The 26,064-nt window shown below is 39.0% G+C and overlaps 1 long non-coding RNA gene across 3 annotated transcripts in view; it reads left to right on the top strand.

The window, feature by feature from the left end:
- Positions 1 to 26,064, top strand: part of LOC123349637 — a 113,327-nt gene that overhangs the window by 54,351 nt on the left and 32,912 nt on the right. The window contains exons 3-5 of one of the 3 annotated variants that reach the window (XR_006573605.1): positions 19,553 to 19,657; positions 21,196 to 21,246; positions 21,348 to 21,485. This is a non-coding gene — a long non-coding RNA (uncharacterized LOC123349637). The remainder of the gene's footprint in view (positions 1 to 19,552; positions 19,658 to 21,195; positions 21,247 to 21,347; positions 21,486 to 26,064) is intronic. The other 2 variants (XR_006573606.1, XR_006573607.1) reach the window with 2 other exon arrangements.

A 26,064-nucleotide genomic window follows, 5' to 3' on the forward strand; every position in this document is an offset into this window, starting at 1 on the left:
TTAATTTAACAGATTACTTCAGAGGACTCCCATTTCTGCCAAAGAAAAAAAGCTTTTTTTCTAACGCTAGTGAATGGCTGCCTGACTGTGATGTATCATGTCGCATTACATCAGTCATACAACATGACAGACAACACTGGACATAATGCTGCAGGATCAGCACAATATTAAGCATCAAGTCCAGAAAGTTTAAGTAGCAAATTTTCTGAAGTCATAGTTAAACAATTATGATTCTGTTATATTATTTTTGGAGGTGAACTTCCCTCATTATTCAGTTGCTTGATTAAACCATTACTCCAGATTTCACTAATGGGAAGAATTAGTCAAAAACAAACTAAAGTGGGTAACTCATATCCTGCCTCGAGGTATAAAGGTTAGTTGTATAATTCTGGCCATTGAGTTTTCTCTTAATTCATAAGGAAGGACGTTACACAATTTAGCTGCAGTTCCCCCGCATCCCTCAGTGAGTTTGTCAATTTTAAATGGAATGACCCAGCTGTAGGTCACAGCTGGGCCTTGTGTGAGGTCAGACATGGAGTTCAGATCTGAGCACAGTTTATTCTTTGGAGAGTTTCTTTGGTTTTTCTCAAGGACAGGAGAGAGTGCTGACAAGGTTGTTCACTAAATTACCTTGTATGAAGGACACATGGTGAACCTCCAAAAGTGTATGAAGAGTTAGTTCCATCACGCACCTGGATGTTCACCTCTTGAGCGTCCAAGGTGAACATGTTTCTTTTTACCTATAAATGGTTTGTTATGCCACTGTGGTTATTTTAAAAAGGATTTTCTATGGCACTCATAGTATCAGCACCACACATACATTAATCTTCTTTTTTTTTTCCTTTTAACACCCAGATGAAGTAGGGAAGTATTTTTATCCTGGTTTTAAAGATGGCGAGCAGGAAAAATTCAATGTCTTGTCCAAGGTCACTGAAGAAGTCAGTAGCAGAACTAGGAACAGAATCCAAATCTCCTCAATCTAGGGTTTAAGCCCCAGACTATCAAACCTCAATGCTTGCTTGCTTCTAATCCTGAAGGATTTTTCCCACAATGGAACCATATGCTCCTCTAAGGAAAATGAAAATAAACTTTGCTTTTGGAAAGGAGGCAATTTACTGATGATCCTTCTGAATCATCATCAGTTTCCGCCTTTAAACTTCCATATACCTATACAACTATTTACTTTCTGAAGAAAGTGAAATCAGATGGTCTCTCCTAAAACATTTCAATGGTGAAATCCTGGCCCCATTAAAATCAATGAGAGCTTTTCTGCTGACTTTTCAATGGACCCAGTCCCCTCATGTACAGCAGCCAAGTCACTGATGATGTATGTATAATACATAACGGTCTCATCCACTTCACCTGTTTAATTCTGACTGTAATGTTAGCCTCATGAGATAGAATATGGCTGGTGACTCCAGACGGTGATACATTTATTTTGAGTCCTCTTAGCCAGGAAATAGTAAATTCAAAGGCCCAGTGGGATTTTCTTTCATCCTAACTACTTGTGAAATGTCTCTTTTCAGCTTCAGTGACCTTGTGTCTCCCATCAGGGCCCTTCTGGATTGACAGCAACAAACCACGCTGTGTATATAAAGATTATTTAAAAAAAAAAAAAGGGAAGAAGAAGAAAGAAGAAATCAAGTTTTTGTTTGTTTAAATCCCTAGGCTTTAAAAACTCCTAGGCTGAGCCTGGTAAATTTGGCCAAGATGTAAAGTGTTCCTATAGAATGCAATTGTTTGGCAAGTTCACAGGAAGAAGCTGATTCACTGATGATAAATTTCAACGGGCAAAGAACTTTTGGACTAGCAAATACAAACAAAAGAAAATTATGTTTTGTTATTAATGTTTCAATTAAGAGTATGGTGCTTCATGAGTCATATTATATAATAGCTGCATCACATTTTAGTCTTAGCAATTTCAGAGACCAGTACTTTTTTGTCACCAAGACTTTAAATCTAAGGAGAGACTATAATAAGGACATGCAGTGATTCAAATTCACTGTAAACTCCCTTGGCCACATGCTGCTATGGCATTTCAGGCTTTTTGTACTTAGATTTTTTTTTCTGTTTTTTTTTTTATCAAATAAAAACTTTTTCTTCTCATAAGAAAAGGCAGAATATTATCTACTGGAGCATAAAAGGAGGGATAGCTGTGCTCTCTATCAGAGCTACCAAAACAGTTTGCACAGAGGACAGTGAATTTTGTTCATGCTGTGCAGATGTTTTGAACTAGCTGACAACCCAACAGCTTGGAATCTGAAATTTCAGTGACTCCAAATGACAACGAAAGAATGATAGTGAGAAACATCGAACTGGAAGTCACTTGAATGAGTGACAAACACAAATCAATCAACTTTATTATACCTTGCTTCTCCTGTAGTGCTCTGGGACTGGCTAGACAGGGTGCACGGTGAGTGCATTAAAAAATGTCAACAATCTAGTGTCTCCAGCACGTCTGACACTCCCTAATGCAATCATTGCTAACATAGCAATGCCATGTCTGCATCATAGATGTCACATGCTAGGAAAAGTAAAGCATAACCTTAGTATGTTTTGATTAAATTGGATTTGAAAATGCAATATGCTGGCATTTTCATTTGGCATTTAAATGTAATGGTTACTGACTTTGATCCCTTCATTCCTGATTTTTTTTTTTTTTAATTTAAGGGTGGAGAGATAAGAAGGGGGAAGTAGAGGTGTATGAAGAGGCTCATATGGGCATTGAGGATGATGTTTCCCTAGCCTTTGGGAAGAATGGAGAGCCATATCAGGGAGGAGAATGGGAGAGGAATAGTGGCATAGGCACAAACTCCATGCGTGCTCCAGGGCTGGAGCACCCATAGGAACAAAAATTGAGAGCGCTCGGTGTGACGGGTTGGATCACAGAAAAACCCTTGGGAACTGCCAACTGATGTGCTTTGACTACCTTGGAGTCTGTTTTCCCTGCCAGCTTGGGACTCCAGAAACTTGCCTTGTTTGTGCCAAAAACAGATCCAAGTCTGAACCACGGCCCCCTAAAGCTGCAGGCTTAACTGAAAACAGCTTAAGAAGTGTTACTGTCTCCAACACCCAGATGCCCAGTTCCCAGTGTGGTCCAAACCCCAAATAAATCTGTTTTACCCTGTATAAAGCTTATACAAGGTAAACTCATAAATTGTTTGCCCTCTATAACACTGATAGAGAGATATGCACAGATGTTTAACATACCCCTCCCCCCGCTATTAATAAATACTCTGGGTTAATTAATAAGTAAAATGTGATTTTATTTTATTAAATACAAAAAGTCTGATCCCCCAGCTCAGATTCACCCTCCAACTGAAACCCCACACTTTTAGCTCAACCACAGTGTGGCTCTTTAATTAGAGCTGGAGCTTTCTTCATTCCTTTGGATTTAAACACTGAGGGTTCTCTAGAGGAACACATGCACTGTGTCAAGAGGGTCTTTTTTCCATCACCGCACAAATGCTTACCTCACACACAGCGATAACCTGTCCAATTAGGCCCTTGGTACAAAGAAACTAATAAATCTGCTGCATTTCAGCCAGGGTAGTGAATTGCATATTATAATGCCATATTGTCATTGCATCACTTCAGCACTTCATAACAGCAGGATGTTCCATAAAATTAAGCAGTCTATTATCTACTGGAAATGGAAGTGATGGTGTTGGTGGGTTGTTTTTTTTCCCTGTGAGTTCACTAACTGGTTATATAAATCACATTTTCTGTTTGTTTCAGGAATGTGTATGTGGCCTCTTGTGATGCCAGATAAGTTTCAAAAATTAAATTGCTCCTATGATAATTTTCGTCATTTTTTGTTTCCTCTTAAAGTAGTGATTTAGTGAATCCTCTGGATAACAAATCATTATTTTGTTACCTGATGACTCCTCAGGTCTCTCACAACAAAAGATCTTTTAAAGCAGCAGGACTGATGCTTTAAGTTGAGAAACAGTATATTAATAAAGGTCAGTGTGACACAATGATTTATTGAAATACTGTGCTGCTCCGAGCAGTTAGTATTTTACATTGTATAATACACGGCAGGTATTTTTTATTCATATTTAGGTTCCCCACTGAAACCTTGTTCAAACTGTTTTAATATTTATTGTTGCCTTTTAGAGATGAAAGAAACCAATTTATTCAGCTTTCATAACCATTCCTAACAGGTACAAGGAGTTAAGAACCTACAGAAAAAAATCAATTGGCTAATAAAATAGTTAATTGACTAAATGCTTCTTCCATCAGACCATGAGCACAGATTCTGCAGAACCAAAGGAGGGCTGTTTAATTAAAATGGGACCTCACTGCATAAAAACCTGCAGTGCGGATAAGCTTTTAAAACGTAAGGATACCTGAATTTATTTTTATAGTCCGGTATCAGAACAAATCAAAGTAGCACATTTACATCTTTTAGGGATGTCTGCTCTCTATAGATTTTCTGTTGTGAGTAGAGTATTGTTATAACATATGCAAAATTAAAATGAAAAGCATCCAGATTTATAAATACTAGTTACAAAATGTTAGTTTTAACCCAATCTAGGAATGTTCTTAGGAATAAATGGATGAACCTGGACAGACGTACAGACACTCATATCCATTTCCTTTCTCATTCTACTGGAATTTCTGGAGTTTTTCCTACTGGATTTTTTTTACTTCACTCATGAAGGCTGGGATTTCGGAATGTCAGTGCGAGTTGGTGTCTAAATCATTAGGTGTTAGGCCCCTTCGAAAATTCCAGCGGAAGAACAAACAAAATGAATGGAAGGGTCAGTTATGCAGGCTGCTGCATGCCTTTCTACAAGTTGTTGAATGCCTTCAACTTCCACTGAGTTAAAGTACTCAACACCCGGTGAGAGGTCTTGAAAGCCATGGGGTTATGCTCCTTATATTTACCTGGCATGTGCAATGTGTTTATAACTACACTTTTGAAAACAGACTTTTAATGGGCACAATTAAAACCTTGGCTAATGTGACAGGATTGTCCAGTTTCAGGTATAATATTTCTTTCTCCTTCCTGTAGCTCAGTTTATTTCTCTGTTGTGGTACAGAATGGAGTTTAATCTTTTCAGGATTCTATCTATCTGAGTTAAATCTGTGAGAGAACAAGAGTGATTGAAACTTCTTAATGGAAAATGTTTATGAAATCTATCTCTCAATGCATAAGTTTACCTATAACCCTAGAAAAAATTGTGAATATTGTCAATAACAGCTTTTTCAATTTACCATTTTTCCTCCCTCCCCAAGTTTTAATACTTGTTATTACCACAAGTTCAAATGCAAAATAAAATTCATATATACACTTCACTAGGGTGCGTCTTTTGGAGGATTTATGCTTCCCAATCTCTGTGGAATAGTATCCAAACCCTCTGTAGGGCACACCAGCTTCCTGAAGCTGGGAAACAATTGATAGTCCGACAGACTCGTTCAAACTCCCCTTGAGTCTTTTCAAGCACAGTCTGCAATTTGCACAGCTTGCTGCAAATTCTAGTCCTCTAATCTGTGGTCAGACAGCAGAAGGACCAAGTATACCCATCTGGCATCACTTGAGTCAGGCATCTCTCTCTCCTGGCACCTTCTCTCCATTGCCAGTTAGTGTGAGGACAGAGTGTGGTTGGATTGTATGAAAGGACAGGGTGTGGAAAGGAAAGCTGGATAGAGGAGGATGTTTGGACAGAGGAGGACAGGATCAAGGATAACATTCCGAGACCCTCTTTGTGTTTGGTTGGCATTGCATTTAGTTGACAGTAGGAAAGGATGACTGATTGAGTAAAAAGGCTCTTTGCCTTGTGGGGTGGGAAGGAATTTTGTATATATTGTGGAACACATTTGTAACTAGATGTGTGCAACACAACTACGTAATACTATGATTTTATTCCCCCCCCATCCACCAGTCTTCCTATTTTCCCCCATGTATTGTTGGAGCCTTGTAACAGGGCTGCCTGGTCCTCTAAGGTGCAGGAGACCTGGGGCCAGATAGCCCTGTTTAGTTAGCCCAGGCCTGCTATGCTTGCACTGGGTATTGATCTTAAGAGGAAGAAAACTCCACAGTTTAGGGCTGACCAGAGGGTATCAGACTGCCTGCTCGCTCCCTCCCACCTGGGGGCAAGAAACCTTGTTGAGGGCCAGGAGCTGTCTGGGGACTGTGTGGGCCTGAGCCCTTTGTAGGCGGGTGGACTTGGACTGGATTGTTGGGAGGATCTGAGCCCAGCACCTGCTGTTGGGAGTTGAGGCAGGCTGTTGCAGCTGAGCCTGGCCTGTATGGAAGAGGTCTGGATGCTGATCCTGGCTGGGCTGAAGATCCCTTTGTTTTGTGCTTTTGTTGCCCTTTCTCTAGAGGGGTGGAATGCTCTAAATTGGCTTGTCAGAGGGCTAAGTCATAAAGGCAGATAGATATAGTAGGCTGAAGTGTGTGTTGGGGAAGCTGCAGTTCCAAACTGTGCTGCAAAGAGGTGATCTGGGAATGGGGAGTCTTATACTAGCTCCAACTTATTGTACCATGTCTGCCATTGCATTGCAAGCTCTTTGGGACAGAAAAACACGTGTTTGGAAAATACCTTGTATATTTTGGACACTATAGCAATGTAAGTAGTAAGGACAGCACTGCTGCTACTGCCACTAGATTTTGTAAAGTAACCATGGAAAGGCAGTATCTGCAGGACTAAGCCCAAATATTTGTGCAGCTGAATTAAACTTCCAAAATATCTAAGGCTCATCCAGTTATTGTGTGGATGAGTGGGGAGTTGACCATAAAGCCCCCAAGGGTAAATGCTCCTTTTTCAGTCACAAAGAAGACAATGCTTGTCTGCTAACAGTGTCATGTTACAGCAGGACAACTGTACCTTTTGGCATCTCACCGCCACTGTAATTATCAGGGTTTCTCTAGTTCATGTAATCTGTCAACAAGCTCTGTTTTTAATTGAAATTATTGTTTTTGCAATTCCAAGGATGCAAGTTTTGCTGATTTTGTTTAGTGCTTCAGTTGTTTGGCTCTTCAGCAAGTACACCATGATGATGATAAAGGACACTGTGTGAACTGTGAAGCAGCCTCAGTGACCTTCTCTATTGACTTGTATTGACACTCGAACAGAAAATATATTCAAACAGTTAAGGTTACAAGAAAGGTGACTTTGATTAACAGATAAGTAATGCACTGAAATTCCAAATTATGTAGGAGATCATGTTCAAAATACAGTTTCTTATTTGTTTGTAATTTTGGAATCAATTTCAGTCCAGGTTTTTAACTCTCTCGTTATAGTACTTATAGTCTGTAACATAATTGTGATATGATCCTCAGTTTTTGTTGTTCAAAGATAGCGAAAATCTATTTTTACTTCACTGTATAACGCAAGCTATTTCTACACACACAGCACAAACATTATTTTGTACTTTAACAATGACATGAAACTGATTCTAAGCTTCATGTTATGCTTGTAACCACCCCAAACAAGAACTGGAACCATCAAATGTAATGAAACTGTTCAAATCTTTCATTATGAAATTATAAGAAGCTTTTCTGTATATGGGCTTTACAGCAGTTAAACTACAGCAGTCAAAAAAAGAAAACTATGCTAAGCTTGGGATTTTATAGCCAAAATCTCTTTCCTATCCCAACTTCCTCCTCGTCTGCACATCTCAGCACATGAGATTTTCCAAGAGGGCCACTTTTCCCTTGATATCAAACAAACCTGATTATCCTACATGAAATCTCAAGTTTACACTTGTTTTAATCAAACAAACAAAAATCTTAAGTGAACTCAAAGAGCTTGACTAGGAAGACCTGCTGAGCTTTTGTTGAAAGCAATGCATTAATCCTTTTAAGTTGACTAAAGGTTTCTTTTCTACACTGTATAGTTTCCTGCTGGGTGACAACATTTCTGTAGAATCTCCGTTTGTGGAGAAGGAAGGATATAGACTTTCATAATGGCTCAAAGTAAAGGCAATAAGTGAAAATAATGCATGCTTGGTTTTAAAATTGAACACTGTTCAGAGGAGGCTTCTTATATTGATTAGAGTTAATATATGTTGTCTATTCTTTTCTCTGCTGTACACCCTGTAAATGAAGGTGGTCATTCCTTCTTCTAATCTAGCTCTTTAGCAAGTCCAATATTAATCCCCGTGAAAGGCTATGCAGCATTTGAATCAGTCTGTTATTGCTGATTCATGGTAGCCATGCTGCACTGGAGGTCCAGTGGAGCGCTAACCCCAATCTAAATAAGAAATAGCGTTCTGTTTTCCTTATGCGCCCACTGCAGCTGCTGCAGATGTTAGTCCAGCATCAGATACTGACAGCAAGAGGCATAGCATTAATTGACTATCATACTAGTAAACAAACAGACTAATTAGTTTTGTTTCAAACACTCATTGACCTGGATTTATTTTGGCAGAGGTAATATTTTGTTATAACTGGACTAGGGTTGGTCATTGCAGGACCAACATGGTATCCAATATTCTTGGCTTCATGTATCCCACACATCAATAATTATCAGTGGCAGTGAATTTAGGCTCCTACCCTTCATTGACCTAGTATTGTTAGTGTTTTATTTTTTTGTATCTTTTTCTTTAGTACGTGCTGCTTTCACAAACCCAATGGAATAAAACATTTCAGTTTTCCTCAGTACGGGGAGATCTTTGCTGGGCAACTAATGTGAAACGAAAACAGTGTATCCCTGCCATGGAGAAGTCTTTTTACATATAAAAATGTAACATACCTAGTATCTTACATACTACTATGCAGCAGAGCAGAGGAATAAGACCCTGTGACAGAGTGGGAGTAGCCTAAGGCTGACTCACCACCCTGCAAGCTTCCCCTCAGGGGCCAAACAGAGAAGATAATTAAGGACTGGGTGATTAACCAGTTAACTAGGGCACTCAGCTCATTAGCTGGGGATGGTTAAAAAAGAGACAGGAAGGGAGAGGGGGAGGCTGGAAGGAAGGGTAAAGAAGCCCAGGATCTCAGAGAGGTGAGATCTCTTCTTCCCTTTCATCCTGTGCCTAGCAGGTCAAAGCTTGGGAAAAGCTTTATGCTGTGGGGACATGAGCTTGTATAAGATATTATAAATAATGCACACAGTGTTGGACCTACAGTGGAGTGTATGTGAGGACTGTTTGCAAAGAGAAATGCATGAGGAGGGAGGTCTCCCGTGACAGGCCCCCATCCAACATTCCTGTGCATTTATGGTCTGACCTAGCTGAGTTTTGCCTTCAAATATGTGGTGGGACAGTATGGGCTGCACATCCGATACTCCTCCTTGCAAGTAAATGGTTAGACAGCGAGCAGGTTAGGAATGGGGATGAGGCAGAGCTGCAGCTCCACCCCTTTGGAAATCACTGGTTCTGAGAGAGAGGTGCATGCTGCAAAGGGCTTGTGCAATATTTTCTCTACTGCCCTCTATGAAAAAAGGAATCTCTGAAAGAAATGTGCCTTTGTTAGTTACTGAATGCATACCTGGTGTGGCTTCTGGAGTAGTGCAGCTACAAGCCACCCCATGCTCAGGGCTATGCCTGAAGGCCCGATCTACTCTGAGTTCATTTCACTTGCCATCTACAGTGAGTGCAAAATAGTAAAGAACCTCCCCTAGCAAGGGAATCACCTATGAAAGCTTTTTTTAAAATCCCCTTTCTGCATGAAATCTAGTGAAATCCTTGTTAAGTTTCTGGTTGGGAGGTGTGCACCTGAATCCTGCAGTATCACCACCTGTAGTTCAATGTGGACAAAATTTCTGTGTGACATGTCAGCTGGAAAGTTGGGACAGATCTTATCTCAGAACTGAAGAAAGATCAGTGCTCTAGTTGCTCAAGTGGCTTACTTATTTTATAAAAGGACTTTGCTAATGAGGGGTTACTTCTCCACATTCAACCTCAGGGGCATAAATGCATGCTGGGATTCTTGGATTTGTAGAAGTGAAAAGTTTAGTTCCCAAAGAATTGTTTCTAAGGGCTAGTCTACACTTACGAGCCGGGTCGACGCGGTGAGTTCGACTTCTCAGAGTTCGAACTATCGCGTCTAATCTGGACACGATAGTTCGAACTCCGGAAGCGATAGTTCGAACTCCGGTACTCCACCACTGCAAAAGGCGGTGGCGGAGTCGACCTTGGAGCCGCGGACTTCGATTCTGTGGCGTCTGGACGGGTGAGTAGTTCGAACTAGGGTACTTCGAATTCAGCTACGCTATTCACGTAGCTGAATTTGCGTACCCTAGTTCGACCCCGATTCTTAGTGTGGACCAGCCCTAACAAAGTAAAAACAAGAGTGAATTCCGCTGAATAATGGGCCATTACACAAAGTAAAACCATTTCCCCATGCTTATTTCCCCCTTCCCCCTACAGTTCCTCACATTTTCTTGTCAATTGCTAGAAATGGGCCATTTTCATTACCACTGCAAACAGTTCTTTTTCTCTCCTGCTGATAATAGCTCACCTTAACTGATCACTCTCCTTATAGTGTGTATGGTAATACCCATTGTTTCATGTTCTGTGTGTATATATATATATATATCTTCCTACTCTATTTTCCACTGCATGCATCCGATGAAGTGGGCGAAAGCTTATGCTCAAATCAATTTGTTAGTCTCTAAGGTGCCACAAGTACTCCTGTTCTTTTTGCGGATACAGACTAACACGGCTGCTACTCTGAAAGATGAATAGATAGGGAACTATTAGAATCATAGAATATTAGGGTTGGAAGAGACCTCAAGAGGTCATCGAGTTCCATCCCCTGCTCAAAGCAGGACCAACACCAACTAAATCATCCCAGCCAGAGATTTGTCAGTGCCCAAAACTACAGTAGATGTAAGATGCTGTTCCTAATAATGCTAACAGCACAACTGTAGGAGTAAGCAGAGGACCATATTCTTCCACCCTTACTCATACTGAAGAACATTTTGTTGTATGAATGGCCTCACTGATTTCAGTGGAACAACTGGCATAATGAGTGTAGGGTTACCAGATGTCCCGATTTTATAGGGACAGTCCCAATTTTGGGGTCTTTTTCTTATATAGGCTCCTATTACCCCCCACCCCCATCCTGATTTTTCACATTTGCTGTCTGGTCACCCTAAATGAGCGTGAATAAGGGTGACCCATAGACAAAGGACTAAATAGCAGGCACTGGAAGAATTTGAGATAGAAAATAAAGGTTGAAAACAATTTAGATGTACGTTCATCAACTCCAGAAGTCCTCTCAAGCTTTAGAGGCTGTAAACTGAGGATACTTGCAAATGGGCTTATTTCTTCCTGTCATGCAATCTCGCCTAGGTGCATTTCACCAAACTTCCCATTTTCTGTAAGTTCACCGACCTTACCTAAACTGTAATGACAAGAAAGCATAGAAATGAAAAAATTAGCCATAAATACTGAGAGGGACCTACGTCTCAAAGGGGAAGCAGCTAAGAACTCTAGTCTGCCACAGTGCAGTTGTACGGCCCATGTCTAGTACACGTACACTGACAGTACAATACAAATAACAGTAAGTCTATGTTACAGATCAGATTAAGCATACAGGGTTTGAATAAGTGGTTTGTTTTGATTTCTGAAAGACACTAAAAGGATTAAGTGTTTTTTTTCCTGTTCTGTGATCTTGAACATTTTTTAACCACTTCTGCTTTCAAAGAAAGAATACTACTAGTTCCTGCAGTCTCTCATCATATGTAAACTCCCCCACACTTCAGTAAATTTATTAAATGAACTTTTGTTTTCTTTTTCTACGTATGGACTATCCCTAAGCAGATCACAATTTCCTCAGATACATTTATTATTTGATTAAAAAAAACACATTATGGATTGCCTGCAAGTATTCACTGTGGGTGAAATTCATCCATCAACAGCAGACTAATACTAGTCTTGCATCACATAAGGCCCATCTGAATCCACGGTAGATGGATCAAATGGGAGTTATGTGGTACATAGGTCACTCAGCACATGGGTGGATTTTATCCTTTTACAGCCGTAATTTGTCGTATATCTGACATGGTATCATCCCAGTTCCTTGACTGGATCAGGGCTGGAAATGGTTGTGGAAATGGTTGCCACGACTTTTTTTTTTTTTCCTCTGTCAAACAACTTGAAACAAAACACTTCAGATTCAGTGGGCAAGCTTAAATTTTATTTAAACCTTGAGGGATACATTTTTTACAGGCTGCCCCAGAAATTGAACTGTGGGGACAATTCATTTAATACACATGCATTTTGCAGGGGCAACTTGTGCCACCAGAAAGGGATTTCAGGCCTCAGCCAAGTGGAAAATATATCCCCAGATTTTTATGCTGCCTAGTAAAGCAAGATGTCTTAAACTTTCAAGATACAAGCTGATTGTGAAAGCAACCTCCACTAATATAAGCCTACACAGTGATAAAACAATGCTGACAACCTCCACAAACCTTTAAATAGCCATTTCCAAGCTGGCAGATCTAAATTGAAGCAAAACAAAGTAATCACACAAAGAATTCTTTGCAAATTAAAACAATTCAGTGTTGTCACTCTATATGCTGAAGCTTCAACAAATAAAAATGCAGTGCCTGAAACCATTTTTCTTATTTGCTTGTATAGTAAATATCTTTTTGCTATAAAAGTAAGCAAATGTTCTTTGTCTATAAAATAAATGTTGGGAAACAAAGCTCATTTAAAATACAACCATACTGCCCCCACCCCACCCCCCAACAATCTTGTTATATTGAAAAAATAGTTTGTATTAGCGTGTTATTGTAGCCACTTAGAAAATAAGTAGAACTGATAATTTATTCTTTAAAAATATTGTATCCAGTGAACTTAACTCTTCTCTGTTCAATAATTCCTTGTGAATAAGGCTTTTTAAAAAATCATTATTTGTAGCTGTTCGAGGAATAGTTTGTATGAGCAAATCAGTCATTGGTTTCAATGAATATTCCCAGTTAATTTATTTTCACCATATGAGTCACCTAAGTTATAGAATAGTGTTTCTTAAATTTGTCTGCTCACAAGTCATCTATGGATATTTGTAGCTGTCTGACGAACCTATTGAAGGTACAATTCATACCTGTGCAAAGGGCCAGCAAAAGGTCCATGTAGATGTACCACATAAGAGATCAAAAAGATTTACATACGGCTTAAGGGGACCCTAGGATTTGTGTTGGCTCTCTACACCAGGATTCCCTCGGAGTTAATAATAAAGCTTATTAAAGAATATTGGGGAAAAGTGTAAAATGTTGGTGCAGCCACCTTTTCTTTTTCTTCTTTGATGGTGTTCAGCAAAAAACAAACAAACAAAAATACCTTTTGCTGTAATTACAGCAGCTGTTTCTACTTGCTCTGTGTTGATATGGAAACATTCCCAGACCAGGTGGCAGTATAGAGCCTTGAGTGAGGACACACAAGTAGTTGCTATTTCAGCACAGTAGAAGGAGTGCAGGAAATTGTTAACCATGCTCAGTACCTGTTTTGAAGGTGGTGTGGAAGGCTTCATTAAGGGCAGACATTCCTGCCTGTATACACAAACCCTTAATTAGAAGCTGCAAGCTCCTGACTAATCACTAGTGAGTTCTCTCAGGGATACAAAACTTCAGCCATGTTGAGCACCAGTCAGATCCAGTAGTGAGGAGACAGAGTTGCCCGGGGGAATGAATCTGTACGTTGGATCTTAGTACAGTTTCCTGTAACTTCACAGAAGTCAGTGGGATTGAGACTGGAAAAACACCATACAGGAGGAAATGTGGACTGGAGGCCAAATGTCGTTGTGAGGTATATAACATCATTGAACCAAAAGACCATGTGTGAGCTTAGCAGCTATAGTCATTGTCAGGGATTTTTCTTATCTGAAGTTGAGTATGCACTCAATAGCGTGGATGCTGAAACAGCTGGTTATGTAGGACAACTGAATGTTTTATTTAACTCTCAATAGAATACACAGGGTGAGCCTACATGAAAGCAGAAGATCTCTGATTGTCAGAAGTCTCAGTCCCTGTATTTATTTTGTAAGGTATTATAAATATATATTTTCGGGTTCAGGCCCTGTGTTATAGACTTCATTTTAAAGGAAAATAACAAGTCTCTCATTAGTGTCATTAGTCTAGCTAGGATGCATTGTAACTTCTGTTCTTTAATGGTTTATCTTTGGAATGTTATTCAGTAAAAGGAATTTGAAACTATTAATTGTGTGTAACTATCTTCTTGTAAAGACTGATACTGGATTCCTTGGAACAGAAAGAAAGTGAATCCTATTATAACTTCCACTTTAATATTTAAAGGGTTCCTACAGAAATCCAGCTGTACTTTCACACAAGGATATGAATTTGCAATCTGTACAAATATTTAGTCAGACAAAGGAATTCTGTAGCACAGAATTGGTGAGTAAACTGACTTACCTCCCTTCTACGTAGGTTACATTAAGTTGGACACACAACAAGAAATACACATAAAGCAAAGAAACAAATACGTAAAAAAAGACCTCTTTAAACGGTGAGCCAGGTGCATAGTCTGAGCTCCATAATGGTTTGTTGTGGCAATGGGTCACTGCAGGTTGGGTGTAGCAATGCAAACCCCTCTCTCTCACAAAAACCTTCCCTTCAGGAGTTTGTGGGTGTGCCACTGCTTCAAGTATCAGTGTCTCTTGTGCCTGAACAGAGCCATTACTTTAACCATGACCCCATAGCTGATATCCATCATGAGAATAGGCCATTCTTGCTGTCCCCCTCAGCTAATAGGCGAGACTAGGTAGCATAACACAGGGTGAAATCCTGGCGCCATTGAAGAGAGACTTGTTATTTTCCTTTAAAATGAAGTCTATAACACAGGGCCTGAACCCGAAAATATATATTTATAATACCTTACAAAATAAATACAGGGACTGAGACTTCTGACAATCAGAGATCTTCTGCTTTCATGTAGGCTCACCCTGTGTATTCTATTGAGAGTTAAATAAAACATTCAGTTGTCCTACATAACCAGCTGTTTAGGTGGAAGTTGTGCCATTGACTTCACTAGGACCAGGATTTCACCTACAGTTTAATAAACCAGGACCATGGACGTAACCATGAAAATCTATGATACTATTGCAGAGATGGTTGTTTTTGTAGATGGAGGACAGGCCTTATAAACACTGATATGGCAGACACTTGACAGTAGCTGTAGGAAAGTGACCTTCTAGCAAAGATACAAGTGCATGTAGATGACATGGCACCTATGTTTTCCAAGCATCGCTCTTCTGCCCTATTCCAAGAGGGCTAATAGCATCTGACTAGAATGAGATTGTAGTGGGAGGAGTTGTCTGCAGATAGAGATTTCCCCTAGAATGATCTGCTTCCTCCATTGTTTTCCTCTGCAGATGCTGTTCTTTGATTTCTGAGACATAAGCATATTTCCAGGCCAACAAGAGATCTTGACATTGCTATTTTAATTAAAAATAGAGTACCTGCCTGTGCATACTTTGGGTCCTTTGTGATTACATAGATTTTGAGAAGCCAATTTTTCTTGTTTTGTTTTTTTAACAGTATTTTAAAAAGAACATTAAAATATTTTTTTATAAATTGTAAAAGTATCCTCCATAATTCTTTAAATAATGCATTTTTTTGACTAAACCTTTAAAAAAAATCCGTATGAGCTTTGATTCCAGTGAAAGACTGAAACTAGTTAGTGATTAATTTCAGCAAATCCCTGTGCAAAGCTGGAGGCAGAACATCTGTGGGTTTCTTCATAGAAGAAAAGAGTACTCTGGGCATTGCAGCATACAGAAAAGTACCATACCAGAAGACAGTAACTGAGCTGGACTAAGAGTTGGAAGAGGAAAAGAAAACTGGAGATGTGAAATCTTAAACTGATCTTAGCTGTGCAGGAATGCTAGGTGCACAGATTAAATGAATTAGAATAATAAACAGAAAATGAAACGAAAATGTCAAAATATCTGCTAACACGGAATATATTTAAAAGAGAGTCACTGACATAATATAATGTCAGCTGGCTCTGCTTCCACTTAATCCAGTGTTTAAAAGTAAACAACATTTTCTGGAGCTTCTAGGTGCAAATAATTAATGAATAACAATACAATGTATCAGTTTAGAAGCCATACCCGGGGACAGTAATCAACATTTGCTTTTAACAGAGCTACCTATTTACTGTACATAAGCACAGTTCACTGATTCCTGACTTAATCTGATCTTTAAAGTGTGGTATAAAAACTTACGTTCTTTGAGTCAACTTCAGAAAAAAAAAAGTAATATACCAAAGTCATCTTGTGCTAAGAAAAGGACAAAGTATTTTGTGAGCTCTATTATGCTTTAAAATGGCGTAAACTGGGCATTTTCCCAATTTTATTGCTGCCGCTGATCCTGGTAGTGTCAGGATGACTCTTTTTCTTTTTGCTAATTCTTTTTGCATTCTTGACTGCTCTTAAAATAAATTATTTGTCAGACAACTCATCTTGCCAGGAAAATGACAAACAAAGAAGAGGAGGAAGTGGAGGCAAATTATGACATGGCCTTCAGCTCTTTTTTATTTTTATTTTTGAAAGGATCCTTTCTGCAATTTATATCTATCTGGGTTAGAAATATGTTTTAATTCGGCCATTGAGATGTGTTGCAAGCAACGATGACAGTGAATATTCATCCCTGACAAATGTTTCACGGAATCGAGAGTCTGATGTCAATTTATTAAAACTGGTTTCCACTGCCACTGCTTCGCTTATGGTTTCAGACTCTGTTTGCCCAGCAAGATACACAGCAATTTTAGGATAAGTGGCAGTACAGAACACCTATGAGCTTATTGCTGCCATTTTCACAAAGGCTTATGTGACAAAGAGTTTCTTAAAGCTGGTAACTGCTCTAAGAGCTGGTGGAATAGTAATCATTAAGACAAACACTGGAAGAATGTAGGCATTTTAGTTGGCTTGTGAATCATAGTCATGACCAGGTAAGAAGGGTAAGGAGCAGCTTATTAGATGATTGATGCAAATCAATTGCACCAGCTTTTCTTTGGCCGAATGTTTTGAAGAAGTTGCCAACACGGTAACATTATTTCATGGTGAGAGGAAGGAGAGGGGCTACCTTCCCTCTCCAACTTGAACTTACTACTCAAATGGCAAAATGTCTGTATGTCTTGAATGTTTGTTTTTACGAAGACCAGAGCTGTAGAAAGCACTGTAGTGAGGTTTGGGGGAAGCGGGGAGGGCAGTAGCTCCAATTCTACCACCAATTTGAAAGAGGAGTTGAACAGATGACTCTGATGGAGTTTGCCTCTTCTCCAGATACTGCCAAAACACCCATTTTAAACCCTTTTGATAAACATGCCTGCAAAGTGATGCCTTTTTTCATTTAGACATCAACAGACTGTGCCAAGGTGTAGGCCTTTTCAAACCTTCCTCCCAAAAGAATACCCTGATACCTTCTACATCACCGTGGACCACCAACTCCCATATCAAAAAACACAAGTTGAACACTGCACACAACTCTCAGTATAGTCAGTGTAATTTTTAGGGACCTCATAGAAACCTTTCTAACAAATAAACTTAATTCAAGTGTATTTGCTCAGTGGTGGTCCCTCTCTTCTTTGGCTATGGCTAAGAGAGAGTGATTGTGGTTATATTGGAAAACAAATGAATAGTCTCCGCAGTTCCTCTATCCTTCCTGTCCCTAGGAACACACATATTTATGCACACTTAAGAAAATAATTTAAGGGTGGATATTTTTGTAGGAGATGCTAGTTGAAATATTAGTTTCACATCAATGTACAAGACTGTCCGTGGCATGTCCCCTTTAACTTATGAGATCACTTGAATGACAGTGTCACTTGAAAGAATGTTATGCTACACTGCATGACATTTTAAACTGCCGGGGCTGGATCTGCATGGTTGATTTTAGTTTAGGAGGGGAAACAAAAATCAATTTACAAACAGCAAATATTTTCTTCCACATTCAGGACATCTTTGGCCTGCATTTGGGCAACTGGCCAGGCAGAAGCTAGCAGATGAAAGTTATGACACTGGACACTACTTTAATTTCTTTCAGTAGCGTGTGCATGGATTGTCCTTTATGTGCACAGACTCTGCTACTGAGGGAAGCCACAGTTTAGTGTATCATGAGTGGAGTTTGGAGGCAGGAGTCCTGGATTCTAGGTCTGACTCTGCCACTGACTAATTACAACCTTAGGCAAGCCATTTTATGTTGCGTGCCTCACTTTACTCTTCTTTAAAATGGAGAGAAGAATATACGTACCCAACTTTGTAACGAGATTTGAGATTTATGGATGGCCAATAGAATTGCAAATTATTAGCATTAAATAATTTTATTGATTGTGGTCACAAGTCCAGATTCCCCCTGCATATCGTTAATTATAATTAAAAAAAGATTATTTTCTATTATTCACACTCACTCTCTCTTCATTAGCTTAACTGAATTCTTCAACTTAGTTCTCTCACTTTTTTTTTTTTGGTGTGTGTATGGGAGGTCATTTCCTAGCAGCACTTATGAGAAGGGTTCCTATACAACTTTCTGAAAGGCTTAAATGTAAAGTAAACCTGCATATAAAACTCTATTCTTGAGTTAAAAGCGCTTAGGCCTTAGTTTCTCATTGTGATTCACACCCCCAGACTACTGCACCTTCTTTCTGGGCACACCTCAGTGTAGGACTGGAGCTTTATTTTGTACTCTGTAGACTGTGGATAGAATGCTTGTGCTACTTCAGGACAATAAAAGCAGTTATGGTACCAAAGAGACACTGTTGGGGTTTTATTGTATGTTCAGCTGCAGAGATTAACATATACAAATACTGCTAGTCTTTTTATAGGGCAATGCAAAACTATAATTGGGTTGTAAATAAATATTAATTAGGAATTTTACTTAAAGAGAAGAATTTAATCCAGTATAATGCCAATGAGGCCAAAACAGGGAATAAAAATAAAATATGAACATAAAACAAAAAGAAAATTCCCTTCTCCTAAGGCTTATATTTTTCAGAAGTTCTTGTTTTAAATTCCATTCTAGTTCTCCTTTCCCTGTGTCTCTTTGCTATAGGTCAAAACAGTGAATAGTGTTTCCTCTACAAATGGGGAAAACCACAAAGATTTTGTGTTACGAAAACATTCTAGGCTTGCTTTCATTGCACTCACTCTCACCTGTTGCTGTTCACACTATGATCTGCAGTTTTTACACACCTGTAAAAGCTTTTCTCCCACGTTCAGTGACTTCTTATCACAGTGACCTCTTCCGTTTCCTGAAATCATTATTCATCGCCACATACGATATGGGGAAGGAAAGCTGTTGGTGTAAGATCTCGTGCCTGGTTGTTTGGGGATCTGATTCCAGTGCACTGTAAATATAGATATGCCACTGAGGTTGACAATTTTATTCAGATGGTGACTAGCAGGATTTATTAGGATCCTTACTGGGCACTATTTCAGGGTCAATGTGGGTATACATTTTCAGGGAAATTAGTTTCTCAATTCAAGATGGCAGCCTCCATGACCAGCACGTTGGGAGAGAATCCCCTGTGGTTTTAAATAGTCACTCCGATGACAATGACAGCACTGGAGGAGAGCGGGGTGCGGGAGAAAGGGGACAGTATTTCATAACATAAGACCTGATCCTGTGCGCAGTGCTGAATGTCCTCAACATCCACTGAAATCTCTGAGACTCCCCAGCACTTTGTGGAAAGTCCTCATCACCGTACAAGATGGTGCCTCATTGATTTCATGTTATGGGTGAGTACTATCTGAGTGAGTGCTACCTTTATATCTAACCGAGAAAAGTGGAATATTGATCAGCAGTGATTTCTTTACTATTTCTAACAAATAACTAGCATATTTAAGCTCTACAATAAGTATTCAATTATTACTTTTTTATGGTAACCCCAATTGTATATTAAATTTTTACTTATCTCTCTGGATATTTACGTGCTATCCAATCCCTGTACTGTCCAATTGCCTCCAATGTTGTCTGTCAGGAATGCCGTCCTGAGTAGATGAATCCCCCTTACAAAGCCCTCATGTTATTCTTAGGCTTATAGACACTTAACTGACTCAGTGTTGCATTAGCCAATATCTGTTCTGGATGAAAAGTCTGTTTTGAATCTCATATGATGTTAGCATGTGAACCTACTTGTGTTCTGAATATATTTGATTTGTTTAGAAATACTACTCTGCTAGTTAGATATCCATCACCTCTTGGACACTGGCTGGAAAAAACCAATGGAAAGCTCTTTAGCAATATGGTTCCTAGGACCTCTACTAATGCTCGTTCATGGCTATCAGAATTAGAGTAATTAACCATTTCATCCTGATGATGCTACTGTCACACCAATTTTGTGCTACTTAGTGCTGGTGAAAAATTTTCAATCAAAATGGTTTTAAATGGAAAACTGGCTTTTCAGCTAAACAAATTTTGTGTGTGACAGATGTCTGTGTACTGTGGAAAATTTTGCCTTTTTATCATCCCCTCCATTGAATTTACTTACATATAGCTAAAACAGTAAACTTGCAGCTGATAAAAATAGTTTTCTGGTTTTTGAGAAAAATAATTTTGATTTTTTTAATTAATATTTTCTGGGTTTGGGAAATATTTTCTAACCATCTTCATCTCCATTGATTATACTAGAGTTATTTCTGATTTACTCTGATTGGTTTAAGTGAGAGGAGAATCAGATCTCCCATTGCTAAATATGTGCTAAGCTATCTAAGCTATAACCCATAGCATTTTCAAAATAACAGCAAGATTTTTGGGGAAAGGAGGATGGTTGTATAAGGATCCCAGGGGGAAACTTTTGAGAAGTGCTCACAACAACTGGCAACAAAAGCCTTATAGTCATTCAGTTCATGCCCTTTGTTGCTATTCTTGCAAAGTTTTTAGAAGTTATAAAATGAAATCCTGGTCTATTATTATCAGTGGAAAACCTCCCATTGTCTTCAGTAAGGTCAGGCCTTCACTCACTGTTTATTGGGGAACAACGAGAGAAGATACTGGGACAGGAGAGCTGCCACTTTTCTTGATATTTTTCTATGTGCAAATCAGCCACAGGCCTCAAATAAATTTTCCATCACCAAAAATTTATATAGTCATAGTGTAGCATGTTTTTAGCATAGAGGTGTTTCATCCTAGCATGATTCAATCCTTTCTTGAGCTGTATGCTGCTATAGGAGTGTTATTCACAATAAATGTGTTACTTTAACATCTAAATTGCCAAAAATTGTAATTCAGCATTTTCATTATAATTGTGTTATTTTTCTGTTCTCATGCATCATAGACAATGAAGTGGAATTGGAATAAATGGCTTTGTCAACTCAACAAACCTTAAGTAAGTTTAATGCTCACTACTGCCATTGGTATTCAATATCACTAGATATTTTACCTTGAATAATCACTGATGGACATTGATTTTGTCTTTGCTCTTCACAGCACAACGAAATTAATGTGAAAGTCAGAGTCAAATGAGTCCCAGCGGTGTCCTCCACTCTGCCGAGAAGCACATTTCAGATACTGAAGAACAGGCAGCGGACTCAGACCTACGGTATCTTGTATTGCAACAATTAATGGGTATGAATAGTTCTCACCGGGGGATTCCAGTTACCTTTGCATTAACTTTAGAGGTTAGACTCCTGCAACTGTTCAATGAGATTAATGTATGGTAGTTTATTAACTGATTAATTCTTGTCTTTAAATTCAATTACATACTGTAGATTCTCTTATCTTCCTTTTTTAACAATGGTTCTCAGAGGCATTTGTATGTTGTAATAAAGTGCTAACAAGGGGATCATAATGATTATGAAGTTTGGTGTCAGAAACATATTGTATAGTAAACAGTCTGGCATTGTATTGTAAACAAAGTGGCGGTTGTTTCTAGATATTTTTTCCCTCAAGTCTAGTAGCTTGGGTGTCTGCTAGCTTCAGTTATATCATAACCACTGTACCTTGGTAAATGTGTGGTGAAGTTTAGCTGTAAGAATACTGTAGCTAGGATGCATGATTGTTTTTAAAAAAGCAACATGGGCATAACAGCTATCCTGAATTTTCTAGTACTGACTATAGCTAGAAGACAGCTGGTTGGTAGATCTTACAGCATATATGCACATTGTGGGACAAATTCTTATTTTTCTCCTGATGTACTTTGGGGGTGACAGATTGGAGCTAGGGTGACCAGACAGCAAATGTGAAAAATCGGGAAGGGTAGGGGGTAATAGGAGCCTATATAAGAAAAAGACCCCAAAATCAGGACTGTCCCTGTACAATCTGAACATCTGGTCACCCTAATTGGAGCTACAACCAATTCAACAATACAATACAACCCGGAGCATAGGCCAGAATGCTTCAGGGGAACCTAGGAACAGCAATCCCTGCTCACTCCTTATAACTACTTTGTAAACAGGTTCCCCAAAACCTGTTGCTAGATACTAACAAATATGCAGGGATGGCTACTGTCCTAACCACATCCCCTACTCAGCAGACTGTGGCCGTTGTGATCCTCAGAGAATAATACACTTTCAAGTCAGGTTGTCAATATGCTGTCTATCCCACTGCAGAAACCATGCCAGAAATAACTGTATCATAAAAACAAACGTATTTGGGACGTAATCAGTATCCACAAACTTCAACTGCTATTGTTGACAGCATCTATTTTTTTGCAGAGACTGATAGATGGTGATATCTATCTGTCATTGAGATAAAGTCTGTTGTCTGCAAAAAAGGAGAATGCATGCTTCACACAGCAGTATGCACACTCCACAGAGTTCCATTAATGTGTCATTCATTTTATTTCAGTTGTCAAACTTTTCAATAAGTAAATGATTGGAAAGTTACTGATATGTGCAAAGAACATTTTTTCAATTAGTGATGCCCATTAACTGAATGAGTAGAAAGGGTTGATATTTTTCCTCCTGAATTAGCAGATATACAACTGGAAGGTAGGCTATTAATCATTATTTAATAATTCACCAGAAAATAAATATGACATAAAAGATAATTAGAGAATTGTACTACCTGCCTTCATCTTAATTAGTAATGAAGGAGACTTGGCATTGTGTACAGGACTGTTAAAGTTTGTTTATGTTGAAATGGGTATCAAAATAGAGTTACAGCAAAGTCATTTCATGAAAGAATATAGCTGCTGGCATAGTAGATCTTGTACATCACTTCAGGAAAGGTATCCAACAGTTATGATTTTAAAATCTAAATACAATGTGCTGGAACAAGAACAGTGGAGAGGTTTGTTTTGCTGTTTCTATAATGACCTCTTGCCTGGCACACACAAACATGTATGCCAGCCAATTTTATTGGAACAAAATTAATATTCTATCTCCATTCTGTAATAGTAGTTATTTTTGCCAGAGCAGAAACATTTGGATATATTTTCCTGTGGCAGGATTTGCTGGAGATAGCTCGAGTTGTAATGTATACTAAACATTTAAATTCACAATGGATTTGAAAGTTCTCGATCATGACATAAACAAGCACTTTACGAAACACATTTTTTGTATGTGCTTAGGTCATGCTAACTTTAAATTTCGGGCCAGATCTTCAACTCCACTCTGTCCCATTTGTGCCTCTCTTAAGCATTAAGGTGGGGATTCTGCTTGTATATAAGCAGATTGTCTGTACGTTGCCCTCACCTCCCTTCCCCTCCCAGTATAATGGGTATTCAGGAGCCAGATACAGAGCAAACTGTGCTCCAGGGATCCTGATCTAGTCAAATGGGGAGTTTACTGCCTTCAGAAGTTAGTGCAGCCTCAGGGCTGCTCTAACTGGCCAAACCATCCCCTAGCTGCTCCAAGGATTGGGGAGTAAATAGGGAGACAAAAGTCGGTGTCTATGGCCTCTCTTTCCTCTGGTGTGCAGAGATGAGCTCTGGAATACCTGGGGAGCTAGCTCAATACATGGCCATTGTTTTTACCATGTGCTAATAATCTTCCAGACTCGGGATCTAAGTGTTAAACAGTCTGGATGTAGACAACAAGACCTAGCTCAATCTACAAGCATTTCTAAAATTCATATTGCTGTAATATCTAGGGACTGTACCTGGATTATAGAAAATGGTGGGATCTGTCCATCACAGAACCTTATTCTCTGCCCTAGACTTTGGTGTAGTTATCTAACTTTTAAGTGCTACACAGGATACCTTCTGCTCTGGTTCTTTGCACAATACTTTCTTGAAGAAGTGAGGTCAATTTTTTTTCAAAAATAGGACCCTAAAGTTAGTCTCCTAAATTTATATTTACTGCTTTAATTTTCAGAAGCGCTAAATAAGGATTTAGGAGACTAACTTCAGAGTCCAAATTTTGAAAATTTTGGTCCTGCCCTTTCAGTGTGAGCTGAAGATGACAGGCACGGGGGGGTTTGTCATGATCTCCCTTGGCTGAGTTTCTGAAAGACTTGAGCCTACTATTCAGAAGGCTGTTCCTTTGGCTCCCTCAGGTTTATTCCTGCACTCTGTTAGTTGCACTGTGTGAGGCAATCATATTTGCCTGCTGAGTTCTGAAAAGAGTGCAAGTCTTTCAGATGCCCTGGGTCTACTTTATTAAGGACTGTATAGTGCAGCCTGAAATGAATCTAGTAGCGAATGCAGAGAGAATGCCAGTTTTGAAGCACTGTGTTATATACTCTCTTTTCAGCTCATGCTTCTTAGGTGATAGGCTGCTGCTTTATCTATCACCTGCAGCTTTCTCATGAACTTTTGTCCAGACCCAGACAGACTAAATTACAATATTTCACCATGGAGGTGACACAGATCTGAGCTACTGTGGCCAGGTCATCACCTGAGACAATTAGATAGTCTTCTGCTAGCTGGAGTTAGAAGAATTTGCTTTGGGTGACTTTACTATTACAGGTTTCAGAGTAGCAGTCATGTTAGTCTGTATCCACAAAAAGAACAGGAGTACTTGTGGCACCTTAGAGACTAACACATTTATTCTCAAATACATTTGTTAGTCTGTAAGGTGCCACAAGTACTCTTATTCTTTTTACTATTACAGACTCAGTAATGTGTCTAGTATAACTCCAAGGCTGCTCACCATCTTAACTACCATATGATAGGCACCCTCAGCTGAGGGTGTTGTGCAGAAATTCTTTAAAGCAGCTCCCTTTTCCAGCTAACATGTATGCTGTTGGGAGACAACAAATCCCCTGGAGATAACAATTTACATTTTTTTTCTCCAGTCTAATACATTATTCTTGATGGCAAATTAGGCAAAAGAAAATACATTGTCAGTGAATTTCAATATGTCAGAACAATCTTTGATTCTGTTAAGTATGGTAGTGCTGTTTAGAAATGGGATCAAGTCACATGCACTCTTGCTGATCATGTATACATTTTGAAGTCAAGTCTTTTTTTCACTGCTTCAGCCACAGGCAACTCCATACAGCCTCAGTACTGTGTAATATTCTAACAAAGGTCTCATTTCTATGATCTGTTATGTTGTCTGCCAGGCAATACAGTTGATCATTTACTGCATAGATTTGTTAGACTGTCCATAGTACAGACCTTTCTTTTCTTGTGCAGTCTGCCCGCAGGTTGGAAGCAGGATGTCTGAACAACACAAAGAAAAATGAGTAGAAAAAATGAGAAAAGAATATGGAAACTCTCAGGCAGGAGCCTGTAAGAAAAATGTATAGACGAAACCAAAACTGATTAGGAGTGCATGCATCTCTAACCCCGTTTCTTGTAGTATCCATAATAGCTATTAAAATTTTACAGTTCATTCACTGATGCCTGTATAACCTGCAAGGTGACATGGGAGTTTAAGTAGTCTCACCGTCCAAGGCACTGAGAAATGTAATTTCAACTTTGGATATGAAATACTCAAGGTTAGAGAGAGGCAGAGATTTATATACTCCACATACAATTTAGCTATAATGTATAAGTATTTCATCTGCTTCGTCCATAGTATGCACCTTACTGTCCAACCCAAACCAATGTGGGTCTCTTTTTTATTTTCAAACTATTCTTTTTCAAAAGTGTATCTGCTTCTTGCACATTTTGCTACATTTTTGCATGTATGGGGCTATTTTTATTTTGATACATGGAGATCACTAATGACACCCATAGAGCAATGATGCTGTGGACCTGATTATACAGCCCTTATTCATATTGGTGAGCGTGTACTCCAAGAATATACTTACAATT

This window comes from Mauremys mutica, chromosome 14 (assembly GCF_020497125.1).
Source record: "Mauremys mutica isolate MM-2020 ecotype Southern chromosome 14, ASM2049712v1, whole genome shotgun sequence".
Lineage (NCBI taxonomy): Eukaryota > Metazoa > Chordata > Testudines > Geoemydidae > Mauremys > Mauremys mutica.